The following is a 7,180-nucleotide window of genomic DNA, read 5'->3' on the forward strand; positions in this document are numbered from 1 at the left end:
AAAGCCAATGGATTGAGGTATTGTGGTGGTGTAACTCGTGCTCCTTGAATGTGTATTCATGGTTTATAGGGAGGTGCTATTGGGGACAACTGCTGCTGCAAATTCAAAAGCAGAAATAATCTCTTGCAGAAGCTCTGCAAAACCTTTCTAGCAGGAATACAGATAAAGGTAGGAAGTCCAAGTTCAAAAACCCTTCTGTTTTTATTCTTAGCCACATATTTTCATCTGTTCATGCATCTGGTTATTCCCTGGGATTTTTTACATCTCCTCTGAAGACTCTATAACTCAGGGGAGAATCTCCTCCTTGGTGTTAACTAACAAAGCTGCTTTGTTCCCAGTATCTCATGGCAACTATCTGTGCTTTTTGATTCTGATGCTAGAGAACTAAAGTTATTTATTTAAAGCATTTATTCTACAGAGTTCATGTCATTTGACACAACAGTAATTTACCATCAGCACTTCTTGACACATCTGTAAATCAAGTCACCTCTTTAGGCCAGCAAGATGTCGGTCCTTCCTCACTGCTGCTGTTTTGGTAATTTATACAGCATAAGTCAAGACTGACCAAGATGTTTGTTTGGCCTGTTACTAAAGTAGTATTCCACAGAGAATCCCCAATGTTACAGTGTGCCAATCTGTTTAGATTATTAAATACTTTTTCCTTTTGCACGTATTTGTATTTTGTTTTGGTCTTTCCATACCTTAATGACAAAAAAGGTGTAATTGATTCATATTGTATGCTTCCAAGGTCTTTCTGATGAAAGTGTTGGGATTTCTTTACAGATGGACTCAGTTTTTCTGACCTACATCAGGAAAACAGAGCAATCTTATGTCAATGGACAAATATTGTGAGGTTAAATTTATTTCCCTTTGAAAATGAGAACTTGATACTAGTTGGCAGAAACACTCATATGCAAGCAAGAGCCTTGAAAGCCTGATTCTGAGGTTCTCTGATGCTGTTGGGATCAATGGAAATATTGCTGCTTCATTTTCTGCTGTGGTCTGAAATTGTCTGTCTGCAGTAGCTAGGCTAATTGTAGGAGTTTGCTTTTGTGGGATTTTTCTGGATGGATGCCCATCAGGAACGACACCATGATCAACATTAATACAGGTCTCCCTCCTCAGCCTGAAGTGAAAGGGAAGTGGGACTGTAGGATCAAGCCCTTAATTTGTTTCTTACACTTGATTTGAGGCTTATTGTCCACGGTCAAGCTAAAAGGGTAACAGAGCAACTCAGGCCTGTGAACAACTCATCATGTTAGACAGAAAGCAATTGGGTCCAAGAGCAGCATGTTGGAACTTTGCCACTTCCTTTCTCTTTCAGTACTGTTCTGCCTTCTCACTCCTGCAAACAGTCTCTTCATCCCTTTCTGTGGGTAACTGGGCTTCCTTCCTGAAACCTTCCCCAATTCAAACTGCATTTGGAAATAATTTTGTATTTGTGCTTGATACAAAAGTTTTAAAAGAAGCTTCACAGACACTAATCAGGGTGAAAATGCAAATCTAAAATCTGTCTTATTTGAAAGTTTCCTTTGGAAACCATTTAATTTCTTACAAGCACACTTTGGCAGATGATGTGGCCCTTATAGTAATAAATCACAGGAACATGAGACACTTCACTGCAGCTGTGACATGGCTAGTTAGGATCCTATTCAAGAAAAAGGCTTAGGCAATGCATTTTCTTTCCCATACTTTGCTATACCATTTCTCCCCCATATAGTTAAAGTGAAAAGACTCTCAGAATGCTTATAATTGTCTTCTTAGAGTTATAATCTGCAAATGCTTTTTTCTAAAAGATAAAAATACCCAAATCTTAACAGAGCCTTTTAAAATGGCACAGCAGTAACTCTCCAACCTCCTTCATGGTTTCCTAAATCTCTTTAATAAGGGTGAGAAGCAGCTTACAGAGGTCTCTCTGATTAAAGGTTTGACCTGGAATTACTTTGAATTTGTATTATGGAGTCAGCAGGTTTACTGTGGTAAGTCTTAACAGAATCTTTTGAAGTGCTTTGCAGGTAGAGCTGTAAAGACTATAAGTGTTCTATAAAACTTGCTAAAACCACAACAGAACCAGTTAAGCATCAGGGCACTATGTTGGAAACCCATTTCCACAGAGCACAGGGAACAGGATGCCTTACTAGTTTAAAACCTGGGTTGGCAAGTCTTGTGAGTGGGATTATATGGCACTATTTCAAGAAAAAGAGGCTGGTTTCAGTCATCCGTGAGGTCCCTTCTACACGATGGCCAGGGTTCCTGCACGGTTATTATCACTAAAAGAATAACAGTTCTAAGAAATTACTCAAATCAGTAAGAAATACAGCCAGGACAGTGAGTTTCATGGAAATTAATATGCCCAGCACTTCATGTCCATGCATGACTTGGCTCAAAGGAAGCAATCAAAGACACAAAAGCCTAAGAGGCCATTTAACCCTGATAATTTTGAGTTTTATATCTGTAAGTTTCTTAGAAGGTGATGTTCTCCTGAAGATCACCTAACTCTCTGCTAACAGATTTGTTTTATTTGTCTGTCGTGCTCCTGTAATTCTGCTGAATGGAAATACTTCTCTAGAGGATGGGTGGCCTTTAAGGCTTGGGCAAAACTTTAAGTGTGGGGCAGTTTTATTGTGCAATATTTAATGACTGCAGGTGTATTTAGGAGCAGAGCCATCCAACATCCAACATCTACAGTACCTGTCAGTCTCAGAAAAATCAGATTTTCATTGGCAATGTCCTTTTTTTTAAAATTTTGCTTCTGTGGTTGGACTTTTTTATATGAATATACTGACAATATTCCTGTAAGTGCCAGCCAAGGACAGGAAATTGCAGCTTACAGAAGTCAGCTTGCAATATGGGTGTTGTTTGCTTTGGAGAGTCTGTTTGCTGGGTCTGTATGTCAAATATCAGCACAAAGGCAACACCATCTTGCTAACAGTGATGATATTCTTCGTCCTTTTAGACAGGGTGTCAGGACTTCCCTGGAGTAGTTGGAAAAGGCTGAAATGAAAATGCTGAGTAAGGGCAATAGATTGCAATTGATGGAGATTTGAAGGCAAGTGGTTGAGAGTGCCACCTTAAACATACTGCCTTTAATCACCATCCTCAAGCCTCTCTGATGTTTTCCTGCTATGTTTAAGGAAATAATAACCCTGGCTCAGCTGACAAATGGTAGTTCATTAGGATATGGTAATTTGATTGCTTTTGATTATCTTTCTTTGCTCTTAGTATCTGAGAAAGAGTATTCTAAATTGTAAGGGAAATAATTTGTTCTGATTTATGCCACCAAGAAAAAAAAATCAACCCAGAGTAAGATTAATTCCAAGGAACAAAAATGTCTATTAGCATAAATGACTCTTAGCCATAGCAAGCATTAAACTTAAACAAACTATTCTCTCCATGTGGCGCCAGTGTTTTTAGTGTAGAGGCTTGAGTGCTGCATGAAGTGAAAGAGGAGTAGTGGAAAGTTGATAGCTCAGCTAGGCATTGAATTGGTACCACTTCAGAAAGCTTCACAGAGGAGACAAGCTTGAAAAAAATAGGTTGAATCAAAGCTGTAGTTAGAAAACCAACTCAGTCCCAATACACCACTTTCACCTGTGCTTTAGTAACCATACCTCTTTTGAATAGCTTGCCTCACCTTGTCTCAGGGGATGAGTCTGTAACAATGATAGAGAATTCTCTTTTGAACTTATTTAGACTCACTCTGCAAAAGAGTTAAAACTGGATTTCAGCTGAGTAGCTCTGATGCTGACTAGCATAAGGAAGAGCGTTGCTAGCAGGATAGCTATCTGCTGGTGTGTGCCTGTTAAGTAATGTGCTAGAGAGGTGCTTCCCACTTTCAGGGCAGGGCTGCTCAGAGTGCCACATGGAGGCCTGTTGTGCCTCAGACTCTCCCTCTGAGCTGTCCTCAGAACGAGTGGGCTGTGCTGGTAGCAGCCCACCCCTGGCTCTCTGCCTTTGCAGTGTCACCTTGCCAGCTCTGCTGTGGGAGGACAGTGCTGTGCATTTGCAGTCACCATTCTGTGTGCTGACAGGCATCCACAGCATTTGCACTTGTCTGCACTTCAGCTCTACAGCAAGCCCAGCACATTTTCCTCAGCTGAAGAAGCTGCTGTTCTGCCCTTGCAGAACAATGCAGTTTGCTCAGGAGGTGTCTGGGTGTGTCAGCCCAGCACGGTGTCACTGTGCTCTCTGACCTTCCCAGGCTGAAACCGGGGAACTGACCCCACTAAGCAAAGACAGTGCTTGTGGCTGTGCTGCAGGTTGGGGCAGTCTTGTGAAGAGCCTTTGCATGCTGAGCTCTCTTCCCTCCCCTCACACTGCTCCAGAATGTTGTGCTCAGGCTGGGTCGATGAGTACTCGGAGTCAGGACTGGGGGAATGTCCTCACCACTGCAGAAAGCAGAAAAGGCCTTGGCTCTGTGTAAGCCCTGCTCAGCAACAACAAAAGCATCTCTATATCATCAGCCCTGTGTTTAGCAAATCCAAAACACAGCCCCATACCAGCTGCTGTGAAGAAAATTAACTCTACCCCAGGCAAAACCAGCACATCTTCCTTCAGGATTAACTTTGTGGAGGCAAGTTTCTACTGGATCTTCTAGATAGACTTAGAAACTGAACAAAAATGAAACTCTTTTGGGATATTGTCACTAAAAACTGAGTTGCTTTCCATCTGCCACGGGGTCAAATGCACGATTGCATTTGTTTTTAAGCAAATATCTTCATAAGGCAGAAAGTAAATAACAGCCAGCCAGCTTCACCTCAGTAAAAATAGTGGTGCCCTTTCTAAGCCTGCACTCAGCACTACCTCTGTTGTGGACCACGCCCAAGGGCTGGCTTGGTACCCTGTTACAAGGCTTTATAACACAGAGGCAAAGCAGACCCCAGAGGAGCTGACTGTGTTTTGGGAGAGAAAGAACTGTCTGAAAGCTTCATCCTTGGTTAAGGTTAGTCTACTGCCTGTCATATTTTAACTCCAGTTGCCTTTCAAGAAGACATCCAAACTCTTGCCAGCAAGAGATGTTGTAAGCCATTTTGTTCTGAGATCTGCACCTGAAAGCCTGGTGATAAAATCCCATACATTAAATTACAGTGGGAATGTAGCAGCATGGTACAGAATGAGCTGCAGTGTTGTGTGTGTAAGGCGCTTGGCACAGTGGTGGTCTTGGTCTGTGAGGAGGATTTCCACAAAGTCAATTAAATAATTGCACAACATTTCCTTATTCAAAGCATTTATTCTATCTCTGTCAGCTCTGCAGTGCCTTCTACAAGACTTCAAACCAGATCTGTACATGGCACAGCTGAACAAAAGCAACTTGGGCGAGACCTCTTGTTAATGAACAAACTGGCCATTGCTTCAAAATCTTTGCTTTATAGCTTGACTGCAGAATAGATGAAAGATTTGGGAGTAACAAGGGCATCGACGTTTTCCCATTTTTTTGCTTTTTTTCTGTATGATTAGTGGAGGTAAAAGTGTGTGCTGGATCGACCTCAGCAAGGTAAGGTGCAAACAGGTGAGTGCTAACTCCTAGTTAGTGCCTCTGAGCCTTCTGAAGGAGATGACAGTACTGCTGTACTGCAGGAAGGGATGAACTCCTCCTGCTCTGAAGGACTGGTTCCACTCCTCCCATTTCCTAGTCATGCAATTAGAAAGATCTACTGTTTGACTACAGTCCCTGACCATGGCTTCTTCTACATCTTAAAATAATGTCTTGAAAGTAGAAAGGACCAGGGCTGACTTTCTTGCTGTAGAACATTTCTCTTAGCTCGAGAGGCTGAGTTGCCAGTTGCAAGGATAGAGGGGCTGTGAATGACAAAGGATGACTGTGTTGGTGGGGCTGTGCAGGAGTTTGGTAGGCAGCTCCTACAGCAATTAACCCAGGGCTCTGCTGGCTCCCACTGGTCTGGTTTGCTCTGGGTGGGTGGTGGAAATTATCTCCACTTACAATACACAATGGAGCACAGTAGCCTATTTCAAGAAGTCAAAATTTTCTAAGTACAGCTAATGGACTGAATGTTGGATGTGGAGCCCACATGGGTCACTCAGTGAAGCTGAAATAGCATCATGAGCCTTAAACCCTGACAGCTTCCTGGTTCAATAGTGGCCCTAGAGATAAAAATCTGTCTGAGTTCTAGTGAGTGCCAGGCTGCAAGCTAAATGTGCTCTTTGACAATGAGATGAGGTGTTAGGCAGTGAAAAGGACAGGTGGGAAAGCTCTCTTGGCCCTTGCTTCCTTTCTTCTTGCCAGATCAAATCAATGACCCTGAGGCTTGAGAACACTGTAAAATAGCAGGTGCATATGGGTCAAGCCTAACTATTCTAGATGGAGTAGGGACTAACATGTTTAACTCAATTTTTCTTTTTCTCTTTTTTTCTTCCTACAGATGGGTTATTTTGTTTCCACTTTAGTTATATTCACATCTGTTTCTCAACAGAGATGTTTGTTTTTATATCTGGGAGCTGAGGCTTTTTGTGAAAGATGAGTTATACAGTACTTAATTAGAAGGATGGAGAGCAGCTTGAAATGAAACCTACACCTTCCAGTGAGAGTGACATTGTACTTCTCAGCTGTACAGGCTGTATTGATTAATGCATGCTGCCTTGAAATGCTATTGTGCTACTTACCTTAGCTCTAGGAAATGGTGTTTTTATAATGAAGTGGAAAGGGTTTGAAATAATGAGGCACAAAAATGCTCACTCTGCTGGAGCAATAGAAAACTCTGTCTCCTTATGTACAAAGTGGCCAGCACAATGGTAGAGTGGCACATCACAGACTGCTCTGCTTTCTTCCATCTGAGATGATGGGGAAGGCAATGTCTGAAATGAAAATGAGAACACAATAAAGGTACTTAAAGCATTCCAGCCTCCTTGGTCAATGTGATGAGTAAACGTAGACAAGGAACAGTACATCAGAAAACCATTGTTGATTATTCTCTACTTGAAGAGGAGTGAGAAGGGAGCTCTTCCTCATTCCTCCCAAGCCCACCAAAACCAAGCCCTCAAATAGTGAGGCTTTTTTTGACTATTTTGAAAACAAACACTCTGTCACGCAATTAGCTGGTTTTTGAGAGAAAGGAAACCAAATTTGTTGGTATTAGTAGAATAGTGCCATGGGTATCTATCTTGTGGCACATTCATTGCAGGAAGAAACTGGAGGTGAGAGAAGAAAGAGAAAGGAGACTCT

The sequence above is a fragment of the Passer domesticus genome, chromosome 7, assembly GCF_036417665.1.
Source record: "Passer domesticus isolate bPasDom1 chromosome 7, bPasDom1.hap1, whole genome shotgun sequence".
Lineage (NCBI taxonomy): Eukaryota > Metazoa > Chordata > Aves > Passeriformes > Passeridae > Passer > Passer domesticus.